The 16,732-nt window shown below is 42.3% G+C and overlaps 1 long non-coding RNA gene across 1 annotated transcript; it reads right to left on the reverse strand.

Moving 5' to 3' along the window:
• Nucleotides 1-7,104: 7,104 nt before the first annotated feature.
• LOC106148527 lies at nt 7,105-12,079 on the reverse strand. The gene is made up of 3 exons (XR_001234063.1): nt 11,999-12,079; nt 9,991-10,149; nt 7,105-7,176 (listed from the first exon to the last, which is right to left on the reverse strand). It is a non-coding gene; the product is annotated as an uncharacterized LOC106148527 (long non-coding RNA).
• Nucleotides 12,080-16,732: the final 4,653 nt, after the last annotated feature.

The raw sequence follows: 16,732 nt of genomic DNA on the forward strand, positions 1-16,732 counted from the left end.
AGCCGCCCCAAACCAACACAACATCTTAATTCTTTTTTCATGCCCTTCCCCTCCCATTCCTCCCTGCTCCTTCCAACGCTTGGTCTCCTTCCCATTTGCAAAAGTTCTATTTCCTTTTTTTCCTTTCAATTCTTGTTTTCCCAGACTCTTTCTCTCCCTGCCTTCCATCTCTTGTTCCCCTTTCTATTTGAAAAAGATCTCCTTACTTCCTACTGTATATTTTTTATTTTGCTCTTTATATTTTGGGCTTCTCATATAAGAGAAATCATGTGACATTTAAGCTTATGTACCTGATTTATTTCACTTAACATTATGGTTACCCATCAAGGTGTATCCATTTACCTAGGATTTCTTCAAGTTTATCATTCTTTATGGCAGAGTAGTAGTCCACTGTGTATAAATATCACATTTTCTTTATCCATTTGTTTATTCATGGGCATAGAGAGTTAGCTATTATAAATTATGTTTATTTCCAAAATTTAGCTACTACAAATTGTATTGCTGTAAACATGGATGTGATGTAATTGATAAATTTAACTAATAGCTGAGTCAAATGAAATTTTTATTTCTATGGAAATCAGTAGAAATATTCCTCAAAAAATAAATACAGATGTTTTGGATGCTTGACTGAGTTTTCAGTAGATGCACTTCCCATCTGAGTATGGCCTCTGGTGTAAGGTGTTTCATTTCTTATGCCCTGGAACACATGACAACCTCTTTAGCCTAGCTTCCTCACTTACATATGGTGTCTTGCTTTTCCTTTGGGGAAGCAAGGGAGATCAAAAGGCTCTACTGGTGGGGCGAGGCTCCTAATCTGCTTAGAAGTATACCAATTCTAATGTCAAGTCAGCATCCTGCTTATAGTGACAGCTCATTGTTTATCATTAAACCCTATGACTGCTAGTGGGAGCAGATGGACAAACTGGTTGTGTTTGTCCTGGTACATTAAGAATTCATGTGCTCTTTCTTCTACCTCTCTGTGTGTTTATATAGTATAGGGTTTAGAAGGGTTGGACCCAGGGAATATGTGGTAAGCTGTATGCACCCTAATTTATTTCCCTATGTGTTGTCATCAAAAGACAGAAAAAAAACCCACAGAAGGGTACATCTGAAAGGAGAAAACCAAGTTGATGCTACTAATGACATTTATCTCATTTTTCCTAGACCACTTGCCCCAACACCTGACAGAGTACAGAGGAATTAATATTTACTTTTTGAAATAAATTACATATATTATAAATGTCTTATATCTCTATGGGACCCAATAAACTTATCAAAGCTCTTTTATAGCTATTGCTTCTAATGATCCTTGCATTCATTTTAAGAAGGATGATGTGACTTGCCAGAGTCACAGAACTTATCCAGGGTAGAACTAAGGCCTTGTTGACAAAAGACATGATTCTTAACCTAACTGACTCCATTTTGCCTTTCTCTGACCTATTCTTTTGTGAGTTATTCTTTCAATCAGTTTATCTTCAATTTTACGATTGCAAGTATGGTAGACAAATGTCTTGTGATAGAAGCTGAAACTGAGCAGTGGCGATTTTCTTGGCACCAGAAAGAGTCCACATAGTCCATCCAGGAAAATGACCAACCAGACCACAGCCTGACCAAAACGGCTAGCTATGTGAACTCTCCTGTCTCTTGCCTTTGCACCTGCTCTATAGAACTCCAAAGCAATCGCTGACACCTTGAAGACAGATCTTAGACTGCTAGACTGACCACTCTATTCTTTCTGGTACAGTCCTGGTGAGAATAAATTTCTTTCCTGCTTCTAATATCATTGTCATGTCTATTGGGGCAATTGGCTGGGTCTGGACTTTTGGGAGCTGCAGAGCCAAACTGTGTCACTCAGCACTTCATCTTGTGACCGAGATAGCTAAACAGGCCAACTTAAAGGAGGAGGAAAGATTCATTTTGTCTCATGGTTTCAGTTTATGGTCGGTTGGCTACCAGGCGGAAACATCACGGAGGAAGGGTGTTGAGCAGGAAAGCTGCTCACTTCCTGGGGTCCTGGAAGCAGAAGGGAAGAGAACTCTCCAGAAGAGAAGGGAATGGGGCCAAGAATACACCCTTCTGACTTATAATGGTGGGATCTACCAGGCTCCACCTCCTGAAAGCACATTCAGCTATGAACTCATAAGGAGGTTAATCCATTTATGAGGAATCCCCACCTGTGAACACATGAGCTTTGGAGACAAATTTTTGACCCAAACCATAGAGCAGGTCTTCAGCCAGGACTCCAGTAACATGGTGACTTTGAATCCAGCACTTATAAAACAAGAAAAAAGAATTTTCAGATACTTAATACCTAAACTTTTAAAAGCAATTTCTACTTTATATGGTTTTGTTTGGTAACCTAGATGATCTTACTCTAGTTTCTAGATCTTTTTCTTATTTCTGTGTTCAAATCAATCATAGCCCTTTCCAGGGATCTTCATTTGGAAGAGAAGCTGGGCTTTTGCTTTTCCAAATCCTGTGACTCACAGACTCAGCCAGTGTCTGCTATGCCAAGATAAAAAAGTGGGCAGGGCATGACCCATGTCTCGGTGGAGTTTCTGTTCATACCACTGCAGGGACAGACACACACCCTAGCGGCCTTGTGGGATAAGGCTTAACAGAAGATTCAAAGAAAAATCTGGGAACAAGAGAAGATTGTCACTCCCTCTGACTGAGATTTTGATGAGTATATCATGGCTCTGGTGGCTTTTGAGGTAGGATAAGTAGGAAATATTTTTTGAAATTTCATGTGTGAATGTGGAGAAGAGCATTTCAGTTTAAAAGCACAGCAGTGACAAAGGTAGGAGAGGTGGCCAGTGTAGGGCTGGATGAATGGTCCTGGGGGGATACAAAACAGGGGAATGAGGCTGGAGAGGTAAGTTGAATCTCCCTTCTCTCTCCCCCTTTTCCCCGTCCTCTCTCCTCAAATTCAGAGCCTTGCACATGCCAGGAAAGCACTCCACCACTGAGCTACATCCCCAGTTCTTGCATTTTCTTCACTTGGCTATAGTAAGTCCTACAGGGGTGTGCAAGGAGGGACAGTGTGATCTGAGCTGGAAAGAAGGAACCAGTGGCAGCTTCCACAATGATCTCCATGAGGCTCAAGCATTTGTCACCTTCTGACTGCCTCCTAAGATGGTGGAGTGTCATGCTAGAAGCTGGGGTCCAGCACCAAGTGGCCCAGAGCCAAGTTTATGGGCCCTTGCAGCCAGGCAAGCAAGCAGTGAAAGGTGTAGGCACTATCATACACATCTGCACTCAGTTCAGCAGGTGCATAAAAAGGGGGTCAGAGCCCCTGGGGCAGGGGCATCAGCTTTCTAGTGGAGATGATGCTTGGGTTGAGACTCTATTTACTTAGCCAGGAAGACAGGGAAACAGAAGGGAGGGAGGGGAAGGCCTCAGCAAGAACAAAGCACAGAAGCGCAAGCTGCAGAAGCAGTGAGCAGGACCTGTTTTATTCAGTTCACTTTATTTTTATAAAACTATTTTACTTGTTTAAGTAATATTTTAGTTTGGCAAATGTGTCTAATTTAGACAAACAAAAATCCATAATCTCACTACCTAATCATTTTAAAAATTAGATGATTATCTTTCTATTCTTTTGTGAGTGTGAATAGGAATAAATAGATCTATATAAGTATGTGTGTAAACACGCACATATATATACACAGAAGTGTAGGAATACATACAAAATTGTGTATGTTGACACTGCTAATACATCTCCTTTTTTTTCTCTGTGTTGGATATCCTGTTTCACAAGCGTAGGCATAAACCAGTTTTTGTTTCTTTAATGTATAAACAATATGATCTAGAATACTCACCACTTCAGCATGATAGGAAGTCCAGTCTTTCCCTGGGATTCCCCAGTAATTGCTAGGAATAGACACAAAAACCTTTACGTATTCTTCAACCTCCTGCCCTAATTTTGGCTGCTGTCCATCTGCCCACTGATGGTGTCTAAAAGATAAGCCAGAAAGGGAAATACAGGTAGACAGTCCCTTTCAGCTAGAATGTAAATACTAGGGCCAGGACTCTTGTCCTTCCCGTCCATTGCTGTGTCCCCAGCTGCTGCAGATAGTATCGCATAGCACATGTTCAATAAACATGCTAAATGAATGTATGAATTCAAACTTCTACCTGTCCAGGGAAGGGTACATTTATCGAATATTTTTATGTGCTTTCTCTATGCTGGGGATTGGGAGTGCATGTGTAAACCACAAAACTTTCATCTATGATGGATATAATTTAAAGATAAGCATTTTTTGATAACAAACAGGTCTTCCGTGGGATGCAGTGAGCTTCTTAGCATACAAGGTATTTAAGTAGACACCAGAAGACTACTGACCAAGGCTGTAGAAAAGATTCTGAAGGGCTGAGGATATAGCTCGGTGGCATAAGTGCTTGCCTGGCAAGCCTGAGGTCAAAAGTCTGATTCCTGGTACCCCCCCAAAAATAAATAAATAAAAAGAAAAGATTCCTGGTGTGGGAGGGGTATCAAACTAAATGACCCATAATGACTGTTTCAGTGCAAAATTGAATAATTTTTTGTTTTGTTTTGTTATTGTTTTTTTTGCTTTTCTTCCAGTACCAGGACTCAAACTCACGACCCTGTGCTTGCCAGGCAGGCGCTGTGTCACTGAGCTAAATCCCCAGCCCCAAAATTGAATAAATTTTATCTTATGATTTAAAATGTATTAGTCATAACAACTGAAGGGATCACAGAAGGACTCAGGAGGTCAGTTTCAAATGAAAAACAAATGCTTTTATTGGATCCAAATATTTGCTGATAACAAATGATATTTCTTGAGAAGTCTGCAGGATTAACAAGTTACTAATAAACATTTTTTAGAAAGCCCAAAGGTCTTGATTTTGGTTATTGGGAAATTTGAGTTCAACACTTTAGAACTTCCATCTGTTTGTCTTATGACTTGGGATTCAAAAATATTTCTTATCTCCTCCTTGGTTCAAGAATATATAGTGGAGAGGGAAAAGAGAGGCACAGTGAGCATCCGCTAGCATAAGCTACTATAGATTTTGCAATATGAATAGTTCCAAAAAGAAAATGACATCATCTATTACATATTTGAATAGAATGTTTAAAAGTTCTCTTTATTACAAAATAATAATTATCCATTAAAAATTAAAAATCATAATAAATTACTATTTATATTTTTGTGATTGCCTTTTAGTATTTTTAGGCACTTACTTTTTATATAATTGTGATAATATGGTAGGAACTTTAAAATATTAATCTTTAGATAGATTGGTAGAAATATCTTTGTTAGATCTGAAACCTTATTCTCTAGAGCTTTGGTTCATGTGCCTTGGTTTTCCTTTGTGCATAACTTTTGGATTGAAAAAATTTATAATACATAGATTGTGTTTAAACAATACTAAAGTGAATTTTAAAAATTAGAATTTGGTTAATATAATGGCCAGGCTACAAAATTAGATTACAGATTAATGGCTAGATACCTAAATGGTCAGAACCTACAGTTATGGCTATTAACCTTAGTACCATAACTAACCTGAAGTAGTACCATACCTAACCTTGACCAAATAACCTTAAGTAGTTATTTGGCCACTCTTTATTTAATGATCAACTCCACTGTTAGACTCTCTGCCTAGTTCAAGTGCTTATCTTCTTTCCTGCAGGCTTGAGTCTTAGTGAATATAATTTGAAGAAGTGAATGATTTCTTTACTGGGAGGTTTGGAGTTAGCCTATGCATCCATCCACTTATTCATTCATCCATCAGCAATTGGGTTTTGGAAGATCTTCCATGTACAAGGCACCATAATGACTGTTTCAGTGCAAAATTGAATAAATTTTTTTTTGTTTTTGTTTTTCTTCCAGTACCAGGACTCAAACTCACGACATTGTGCTTGCCAGGCAGGTGCTGTGTCACTGAGCTAAATCCCCAGCCCCAAAATTGAATAAATTTTATCTTATGATTTAAAACATATTAGTCATAACAACTGAAGGGATCATGGAAGGACTCAGGAGGTCATTTTCAAATGAAAAACAAATGCCTTACACCTAGATACGGAGGAAAGCAGATATGGCCTTGCTCTGGGTGGAAGTTTGCTGTGTGGCGGGAAAGGACAGAGGACCCCCACAAGGTCCTCTGATGCTTCTGCAGATCTCTTGCTCAGTTTTTCTAATCACAGATATGCTGTGGGTATCTTGTGAGTCATTGACAATATAGGATGAACTAGTTTCTCAGGATTCAGAGAGGACAAGGTGGAGCAGGGCTATGGAAGGGGCACCTCCAGGTAGTCATTTTCTCGCTTCTCTACAGTAGGAGTCCTGGGTCGCAGGGAGGCAGCAGTGTAACACAAACTTGTTCAGCTGATAGAGCTGCCATCACTTAGCCATGTGATGATGTGCAGTGCTGCCAGTCTTGTGAACCTCAGGCTCCTTACCTGCCTGGGAGGTGATGGAGCTGGAATGGGGCTGTGTGTAGGGAAGAGTCTGTGAACCACATGGCCACATGCTCTCCTCTTTGCCAGCTGAGCACACACCTGCTGCCTGCACATGGCCCATCCTGTGTGGCTTCATGACTACAGAAAGCCCCGGCTTCTTACACCTTGTGCCACACGGACACCAACTGCACCTCCTTTCTCCTCCCCTGTGGGAACAGAGGCCGATGCTGAGTCCCTGGCAGTCCCAGGTGGCAAGGAGCTGTGCTGGAGAAAAGTCAGACCTGGGGGAAAAACTAGATGAATCAAAGTCTCCTTCACTGGCACAAAGCTCCCTGGGGAGCAGCCCTCCAGGTGCGCACAGTGACTTACTACCACGAGCTCTGGGTCACCGATCCTTCTGTCCACCAGGTCCTCATTCTATGCCACAAATTTGTCACATGCACCTAGGGATAGGAAAATTCCTTTCTCCTTACCTGACTTACCTGCATCAGTTGGACCTAAGCAGGGCTGCATCTGGGGGGATTTAGGGTGTCTATTTCATTCCTACAGTGATTCCTATACCTGTCAAAGTAGACTGGGGTGCAAGAAAAACACAAACATAAGCAAGTCTCTCTGCTGGTCTTCGAGAAGGAAGCTCTGCCTCCCACCTCAGGGAAGGTGCCGGAGGGAGGCAAGGTGACCTTCTTGTGTTGTGCTCCCAGGGAAGGCAAGCTTCTCAGTCCACATGTGTTTACCTTTTAGCAGTGCTTCACCTTTCAAGGAATGGGGAAAAGTCATAATATTAAAAATGAGAGTTAAGATAGTTGAAGAAATGAATTGTTTGTTAAATATGAACCTGAATTCGTGGAAAATATCTGCTCATTTTTGTGAAAGTCATTATTCAATGGTAATTTCACTCAGTAGTTTGAAAAGACAAAGTGCTTGAACATTAAAAGTGCTTCTCACATTAAAATGGGAAGCAACATCACTTCTCGGCCTTTTGGCTAAGATCAAGTGTAGTATCTATTCCTATCAGTTTAAAATGGGAAGCAAGTAGGCAAGGTGTGTCACCTCTCCTTTTGACAAACGGAGTGGCAGGAGCTACACAAAAGCCCTAGGACCTCTTCAGAGGGAGGACTCCATCTCTGCTCTTTCTGTGGGCCCTGAGGAAGTGAGTTAAGTCTGAGCACAGCACTGCCCCAGTACACAGTGGTTGTTAATAAATGCAGCCAATCATGCCCCGCCCCTCTTAGATCATCTCTTGAGATGTTGCTTACTGTTCCTTTAGAGCATTAATTACAACCTGTCCTTATATACTTATTCATCTCCTACCGGTTCCTCCCACATCCATTTTATGGCCACGGGAACCAAGTCCATTTTGTTCACCTTCTTGTGGGTCCTGCAAAGTGCCTGACACCCTGTAACCACCTGCCAACCAAATAAGTATGAACTTGCTGAGTGGCACCTGGCCTTACTGCAGCAATTCTAAACACTGGTGATGCTAAGTTATGAGGCTTTTTGGCTCAGTAGCTTAATCAATCAAATGGGGATAATAAAATATTCTTTCTTAAGGATCCCTTGCCTCTCTCCAAGTTGGGGAATCCATTAGTTAGGAAATGTTGCACTTTCTAGATGTTCCAAGTGTCTGTGAACTTGGGAACATTCTCCAAGTTGTTCCCACATGCCATGACCAACCAGTTCATGATCTTTTGCCACCCATGAATAAATAGGAAGGAAGATGTTACCTATACAACATCCAATACAATTATTGATTTGGCACTAATCATTTGTTTACAGTCTTTTGTGGAGCTCTTTCTTTGCTATACACTGTGTCAGATCTTGAAGCTGCTCTGAGTGCCGACACCAGCTTGATCAGGTAACAAGGACAAGGTGTGTGCACGCCACGTGAGGTGGGTCGGGCACTCTTTGACTCTCCAAGAGTGAGCCAAATTAGCCAGCCAGAGTAGCTGTTCTATGTGGAGGGGACAGGGTGATGAAAGACACAAAAGCATGAGAACTCCCAGCGAGTCTGGATTCCACATTTGCATGTTTTCTTAGGGTGTGTGCTGGGTGAATGGTCAGTATTTATTCCTAAGCAAGGCAGCAGTATATGAACACATGTGTTCCAGGTGAGCACAGGCTCTCTCTTCCTCTTTAGAGCTTTTTTAACCTTAGAATATGCACAAAGGCTGTCAACCAGGCTGTTTCTGAGAAACCATACTCCTGGCCCTTGGTGGGGGTGGGGCAGAGATCCCATTTCACACTACTTCCTGCAAAAGGGATCTCAAGAGAGCTCTGTGATTCGTGATTTATGACTCACTTCAGGGTCTTTCCATGTTTTGGAAATGGAAAGGCCTCTTGCCAAGACCCTGTCAACAGAGGTGGGAGTGGGAGTGGTGTGCCTGTGACCTGGATTGAGTGATGGGTGCTCTCTGCATCTCTGCATTCAAAGGGGTTGAAAGGCACAGCATGGCTGGCTTCCCACAGACACTGATGTCTGAAACCTCAGTGGAAAAGATTGGCGGGCAGCATGCTTGCTTCCCAGCTGGCCTTGGAGGAATGACGCCTTCGCCTCCTTGGGCTGGTTTATTTTTAGGATGAAACACCGGGCAGCGGCTCTGGGAGAGGTGCACCTCAGTTTTAGCCCCATGAGGTGGTCTTGTTGTCCTCAAGGCTGGTCTTCTTGTGTTGACATTGATTCTTCTTGCAAAGTAATATGTAGTCAGGGTTTCACTCACAGATGAAAAACAGTAAGATCTGGATTTCTATGAAATCATTTGGGGCCCTTCTAGGAGGTACAGCCTCATTTTGACCCAGGCTAACTCAGGTTTTTGTAGTGCCTCTGCACAATGAGCTAATCTGGCCCATTTCCTTATTCAGCCTCCTGATAGGTTCATGGTCCAGAGTATTCAACCCTCACCACCACTCAAATCCGTGCCTTAGTCAGCTAATGTCCTCATTACAAGTTTCTTCCTGTCACCTGAGGAGAGTAGGTAGTTCAGGATCTAAAGGATTTAAACAAAGCTAATAGGGTACTTAAGCCTTTCACCCAGTGATTCATTCGTTCGTTTCTAGCCTAGCTGCCTGGAATTTAAGACATAGTGAGAATTGCTTTATTATTTATCTCACACCTTTTTACCTCCTTAACTGGAACCACAGACTGGAAGGGACCTTTGGATAAATTTAGGCCACCCCTTGACTTATAGATTTAAGCAGATAGGCCCAGAGGTATGGCCATCATGCCTGAGATCACACAGTTATTAAAGGGCGGGAATGTACCAAGGAAACCAGCTCTATTGATGTCCACTTAACCTTCAGTCTACCATCTTATGCTGCATCCTCCTTCACATTTAGCCACAAGAAATTTATTGCATTCTTTCCTCCAATCCATTTTGGCTTTATAACCACAGCATCATGTTCTTTATGTAGATGAAACTTAAGAAAATTATTGCCCAACTTTTTATTTGCTTGGAGTTGCAATGTTGGCTTGCAGGAAATGGCCTAGAAATGTGTGGGGATACTCTGCAAGGCACCTTCCATTCCTCTCTTCCTTGGTTTTCAAGGACTGGGGCTGTGATGTTACTCACTCTTAAATAGAGGGAATAAGTTAATCCTGTTTCCAGGGTCTAGCACAGCACTTCATGCAGAGGTTAAAATCCTCCCACGGACCATTGTACTGTGTGCCAGGCAATGCCAGTGCACTGTTGAGTCTCTGGATCTCTTAAGCTTAAAAGCTTTTTTCCAACCTGGGGAAGAAAATACAGGCTTTGTAATTCATGTACATAAAACCCCAGTAACATTCTTTAGAAAACTAATTACTACTGTGACATGCTTGCTATTTCTCATATACAGTATAATGTTAGTTTTGCCATCCAAATGCTAACTCATTTAATCCTCAGTTCCACACGGTAGAATTTGTATTATTCTAAATTTTGTGACTGAGATGACTGGGGCTTATTTACTTGTTCCAAGTGACAAGCAGTCTGGAGTCAGGTTAGCTAACTGCAAGCCCTTCAATCTAGAAAAGATGATTCCTCACTTCTGAAGTCATGACATAGGGTTCCCTGAGATGAAAGACTCTTGAGGTTGGGCTGCTATCTCTTAGGAGATTCCAGACCCTGTTACTCTATGTTCAGACTTTAGAAGGGGGTGGGTAGATGCTTATTCATCTCTGCCTTCTCTGACCCCAATGCTGCATCTTATCCTCATGGAGGGAGGAGAAGGAGGAGAGGAGGCCAAGTCACTTCCACCTCTCCTCTGGATGTGTAAGAGCAGTGGCCATGGTGATTGGCAGGGCCTGGACTCTGGTGCCATAGCCTGGTGCATGTTCTTGAGTTTCCGGTGCCTGAGTTTGGAACACAGTTACACTTGCTCCATGGAAGACAGAGGGATGCTGTTTGCAAATATTGAGTATCTGAATTCATTTCAGTTGCTTTAGGAAGTCATTTTCCATGGGAATGCAAGTTATGATGAAGGAAATTTTTTTTGCTCCTTTGTACATGCCTAGGCCATGTGTAATTTACTATTGGCACTTGTGGCTTGGCCCAAGGCTTTTGTCATAGTCTATGACACTGTTTCCATGGGAAAATGCATTCTTAGTCCAAAGACTGACTTAGAAGTAACCTTTGGAAATATAAAACTATCTTAGCTGAGACCTGCTTGAAACTCTGATGCAACTGGGGCTATTTTGCAATTTTCCCACAAATAAAACATTGGTAGAAAACTTGAATGGCCTTTGTTCTTTTGGCTGGCAGGTTCCTAGCAGAAAAGGTGGTATAGGGTCAGGGTACTTCTTTTAGTGGCCCAGGGAGTCTGGAGGATATTAAATAGACCAGAGAGGGATCCTTGCAGGTATGTTAACATCTCAGATGATCTGGACAAAGAAGAATGTGACCCGGAGACATCACCAGCAGTCTTGATTTTCAGTGGACTACAGATGAACTGGAGCAAATCAAGGTGTTCTCCTGAAGGATCATAATGTCTAGTCAGCTCTGAAAGATGGCTGTGCCATTGCACATAATGACCAGCAGAGCAGTGGTGGTAAGGCCATAGACACGCAGGCAGAAGCCTAGCACCTAATGTTCTACATGAGGAACCTGAGGCTTCAGGAACAAGTGGAATGTCTAAGGCATCTGGCCATAGGGTGAGATCAGCTGGTGATGGAAGTGTTGGCAACAAAAATCTAACCCTAAGGCAGAAGAGCAATTTTTAAGTAGTCAGAGGGGTTTGGTATCCCAGTCAGGATGTAGAGCACCTTAGGTAAGAGACAGTACTGACCTCTTAAATAAAGTCAGTATCAGCAATCATGTGTCCAGCAGTTGGACACATAGTTGTCTCCAATAGTTGTCTCATGTTTTAGCAGGGGGAAAACCATAAAGGATGTTAGCCAGATTAACTAACCTAAGCAAAAATATCAACATTGTGTTACATTTGTTTGCAGCTAGGCTTTTCCCAAGTGATGACCAAGATGGGCACCTCTAAACCAAGTCACCATGCCAGCTGTCCCCTAGTTTGGTTGCCCAAAATGAGAGATATTCACTTCTTTCCCAAGAGGATTAGTGAAAGTTAGAAGGGTGATGCTTGACCATGACCTACCATGGATCGTGACCATGACCTCGAGGGGCAGACTTTGAGTCCTCAGACTGATCTTTGTGGAGAGGTGATTCCCCAAAAAAGTGGAGTTCTTTTCTTAAAGAGGAGGGTAGAACTGGGCATAACGGTACACACCCATAATCCAAGCACTCTGAAAAGCTAAGGCAAGAGGATTATAAATTTGAGATTATTCTGGGAAATTTAGTGACTTGGTAAGCTCCTGTCCCCAAATAAAAATGCTGAGGATGTAACTCAGTGCAGAGGCCCTGAGTTCAATCCCCAGTACTGGAGTGAGGGTAGCAAGGAGAGGAGAGGATGAGCAGAAAAACATCAAAGCATTCATTTCCACCCTGCCTGACTCCAAAATATGTGACCAGGTGTAAGTCAAAGTCAGAACTTAAATGAAGGACCGATCACATAAGATTTTTCAGTAGCTATCACTGTTCCTAGAAAGTGAAGAGGTTTTCCTCAATCTCTTCTTGAACACTTCATAAGTAAAGTACACTTAAGCACGTGCCCATAACATTATCACGTGATTTACAAATGTGTAAACTAGAAAATTGGAGAAGTAGGAAGAAGCCTAAAAGAACTCCTGTGCTCCGTCAATAAACGTAGATGGCATCACTCAGCATGAGGGAGGAAATGAAGCAAGACCTGAAACCATGAAGTCGGGATGTGTGTGTGTGTGTGTGGCAAAAAAGGAAAGCACTGCATTGTCTGTTAACACGTAGCCTGATGAGGCCATGGGTAATTTCCTTTATTGTGATGTGATTATATGGTAGTGACATGGTTTGCTTTCTTGTTTTTTTGTTTTTTTGTTTTTTTATTATTTTTGTAGTCTCAAGTTAATCTTATTATGCATTTAATTGTTCTCAATCAAGGGAAGTCTCTTCCATTTTTCGAGGGTGCCTTTATTCAGGAGGCTTTATCAGGTAAGAGCTGTGGGATTTGAGGTACATCCTTTGGTTTCTTTGAACTTCAGCCTGGGATATCAACATTTCCTCCCACTCAGGGATGCTGCTTGGACTAAATGAAATGAGTTGATGCATGCAAAGCATGTAGCATGGCACCTGCACAAAGCAAAGCTCAGCCGACATTGGCAATTCACTCTAGTGTTTGTTCCATTAAAATAATAGAAGTTGTGGTAATTATTATTGATACATTCTTTACTAGATAGTGAGGTCACAGCAGGTACCCTTATGTGGAAAGGAAGAATGAAAGAGAGAGGAGGGAAGGATTCAGGGAGGAGAGGAAAAGAGGAGGGAAATATGGGAGAAACAAAGAAGGCAGCGATGCAAGGTTTATCTAGAAGCAACAGTTCCAAGCAGCCAGGACGTCCTATCAGCTGGGTGGGATCTTTATGACGTTGTGTTTCATGGGTGAGGAAGCACAGGGGTCAGGCAAGGCGAAGGAGCACATCCATGACCACTGAGTCAGTAACAGTGAGGTTGGGACACAGGCTCCCTCCTGAGTCACTCCCTTTGGCCTTGGCTCAGCTTTATTAGCCTTTATTTTCTTTGGTAAATACCCATGTATCTATACGGAAGATAAACGTTGGCTGATAGATGCCCCTTGGAGAATAGGACACTCCTATCCAGAGGGCTTTCACAAGGGGCACCTATCAGCCATCTCATTTATTTGTCCCAAGTGACATGACACACTAGGTACAGTCTTTTGCCCTCAGTGGAAACTCACACCGTAGGGTAGAGAGCTAGCATTCTAATTAGGTAGCTAATACTCCGGAAGCAGCTCCCAAAAGAGATTCCATGATCTTTATCTATGATCAGTAGCACAGGCTTTGCTAGTTGATATATTTAATGCTAGAAATAGGTTTTTATTAATGAAATCAGTGGCTTTTAAATTAACAGTTGCTACAAATGGGGTTTTCTTGATAAGCTTATAGTAGTGTAGATATGTAGATTAAAATATTCTAGCTTGAAAACAGTATTTAAAAATCGACCCATTCTGTACTTTTATTAATATAATCTCATATCCAGATTTGGATTTGGAAGACTGTAGTAGCTTGATGCCTATTATAAGATTAATGGAATTTTGAAAATATTTGTTTACCTGAAATGATGTGATATCAGAAGCTGTAGCAGCTGCACTCTAATCATGAAGGGACAAACCCAAGGGCAACATGCCCTGTGTATTCTTTACCCAGTGCTTCCTAATAAGTTAGTTCGAAACTTCATGGCTTAAAACAACAATAATCATTTATTACCTCTCCTCTGAGTCAGGAATTTGAGAGCAGTCCTGGTTTGAAGGTCTCTCATGAGGTTGTAGTTGCATGTTTGCTGGAGCTGTGACTCTATGAAGGCTGACTGGGGCAGAAAGACCCCCCTTTTGAGATAGTCTGGCTGGTAAATTGCTGCTGCCTGCTGACAGGAAGCCTTTCTAATCGGATTGGCTTCTCATATGTCCTGGGCTCCCTTTCAACGGGATGGCTGATTTCCAAAGGTGAGTATCCTATGAGAGAAAGCCAAAGTAGATCACGGTGCCCGCACTTCCCCTCATGAAGATGCTGTGGACTTGTGAAAGAAGGTTTTCTTTCACAAATCTACACCATCTCTGGTTTTCTGGAGAAAAATAGCCTGATCACTTTATTTTATGAATACATCCTCTAAATAGTTGGAGAAGCAAATGAAAAATAAATGAACAGAAATGTGTGCTCCAGTGTCCTTTGAAAATGCCTTTATAATTGTCCATAGAATATTTTTTATTTGTTTGTTTAATTAGGGAAAACAAATTAGCTACCTTTTCTGGTAGCCTTGCATTTTCTGATCTTTTATTCCTAAAGGAGTCATTTAGCTCACTCAGGAGTAATTCCACTGCCCCAGCAAACACCCACTGCCTTGCTTGGATCTGGGTAACCCCTCAGGGGAGGTTGTGGGATATGCGGGCTCAAGAGCAGCCCTGAGGGAACGGCTCTCCACTCAGCCCTCTAGGCTGCTGCGCCAGGAGTCCAAGATAAACTGAGAGTGGCCAGGAGAGAAAGCAGCACTGACTTCACCATTAGGCCGGTCAGCTTCCCTCTGCCGCTTTGCATGCCCTAAAATGTCAAGTCTTCCTGCCAAGAAAATGTCCAGGCTTGTGCAGATACAAGAAGCAAGGCAGAAAGGTACTCAGTTTGTTTTGTTTGGAAGTTAATCTTGAACTCTCAGAGGGGTATTTAATGTCACGCGGAAACAACATCCTCCAAATAAAACAGCCCCACCCTTGGAGGGGAACAGACTGCCATTAACCTTAGTCTCCCCACACCACTCATTTGCAGAAAAGCTCTTTGAGCAAAAGGCAGATCACAAAGCCCAAAACCTTTTCTCAGGTCAGAAAGTGCAGGCAAATTAAGGAAGGAGCTGTAGGAGCACCCGGTCAGTGCCTGGGATACTAGTTTTGAAGAAGCACTAAAACCCCACTGGAACAAACATGTGATGGAAATTAACTCAGGATTCTGCTTACAATGGATTCTATGAAAGTAAGCAATTCTTTGTTGCAAAAACCACCCCTGGTATCTCTTCAAAGCACTTCTTTCTGCAATACCTTCATGCAAGTATTGGTGTCCAGCTGTAGCTAAAGACCTGCACCCACACCCAAGACTAGAGTCTCATATTGGTCAGCTGACATGTAAAATTGAATAATGTACGGTGTCACAGTTCCTGAGAATGAATGGTTTCTTTTAGCTTTTATGGTTAGAAAGATAAACTTTCTGACATGCTTCACTATATATATATAGCTTAGAAAATTGTCCATAACAAGTCCATATAGTCATTCTCTTATTTTAAATATAAAGAACTTGATTATTTATAGAAGATTCTGGCTCCCACTGAAGTTGAACAAAGTGACTTAAAGGGAAGTTGTATTATCAAGTGTACAGGGAGTCCTGGTGTCCCTGTGGGCCCTGCAGAGCAAGGTCTGGACTTGGTGGTTTGAACTGCTCATCTAGTGGGCTACTTCGCCATCCTTGACAGCCAGGAACAGATAATGGCAGAGGGCCAGGGGGCCGTAAAAGTCGAGGGTTCTGGCACAGTGTCCTCTAGCGGTCTAACTAGGGTGACCAATTGTCCCTGTCTTTCTGGACTGAGGGGTCTCATAGTGCTAAAACCAGGACCAGCTGTCACTGTGTCTTAGGTGAACTTGTACCTAGAGAGGGAACAGAGTGTAGGGCTGAAGACATGGGCCCTGGAGCCCAAGGACCTAGGTTAGGGTTTAATCTCCATTACTTAACTTGCTCAGGCAAGTCACTTAATCTCTCTAACCCTCAGTTTTTTCACGTGGAAACTGGGAAAACAATACCTACCTCTCAGGAATATTGTGAAGCAAAAATGATGTACACAGAGTGCTTCTGGGTATACAGTACTGGGCATATAGAAAGTGCTCCTGAGAATTAGCTCTTATTATTGTTGTCCTTAATATTGAAATAGAGTGGCTTGCCTCTGCAGTACTGGGATGGGCAATCCTGCAAGAAAACAGCAAGTAATATACATGCCATTAGCTTGGCTCTATCAAGAAGAGATCAGAAAGCACGTGGACAGTTTAACAAGGTAGAGTGTTGTGCAACTGCATGATTCCTTTTGGAAACTGTTACACCAAAATAAGATTTTACTTTTAAAAATTTTGGTGCCTGGAGGGCAAGTTTTGATTATCTGGGAAAATCTTGGCAATTGAAATTCTTGGCCCAGGGAGGCACCGTTCTGTTTACCTGCACAAGTCTCTGTAGGACCCTTTGTCCTCACTGGG

This window comes from Chinchilla lanigera, unplaced genomic scaffold (genome assembly GCF_000276665.1).
Source record: "Chinchilla lanigera isolate Chin_1 unplaced genomic scaffold, ChiLan1.0 scaffold00022, whole genome shotgun sequence".
In the NCBI taxonomy this organism is placed as follows: domain Eukaryota; kingdom Metazoa; phylum Chordata; class Mammalia; order Rodentia; family Chinchillidae; genus Chinchilla; species Chinchilla lanigera.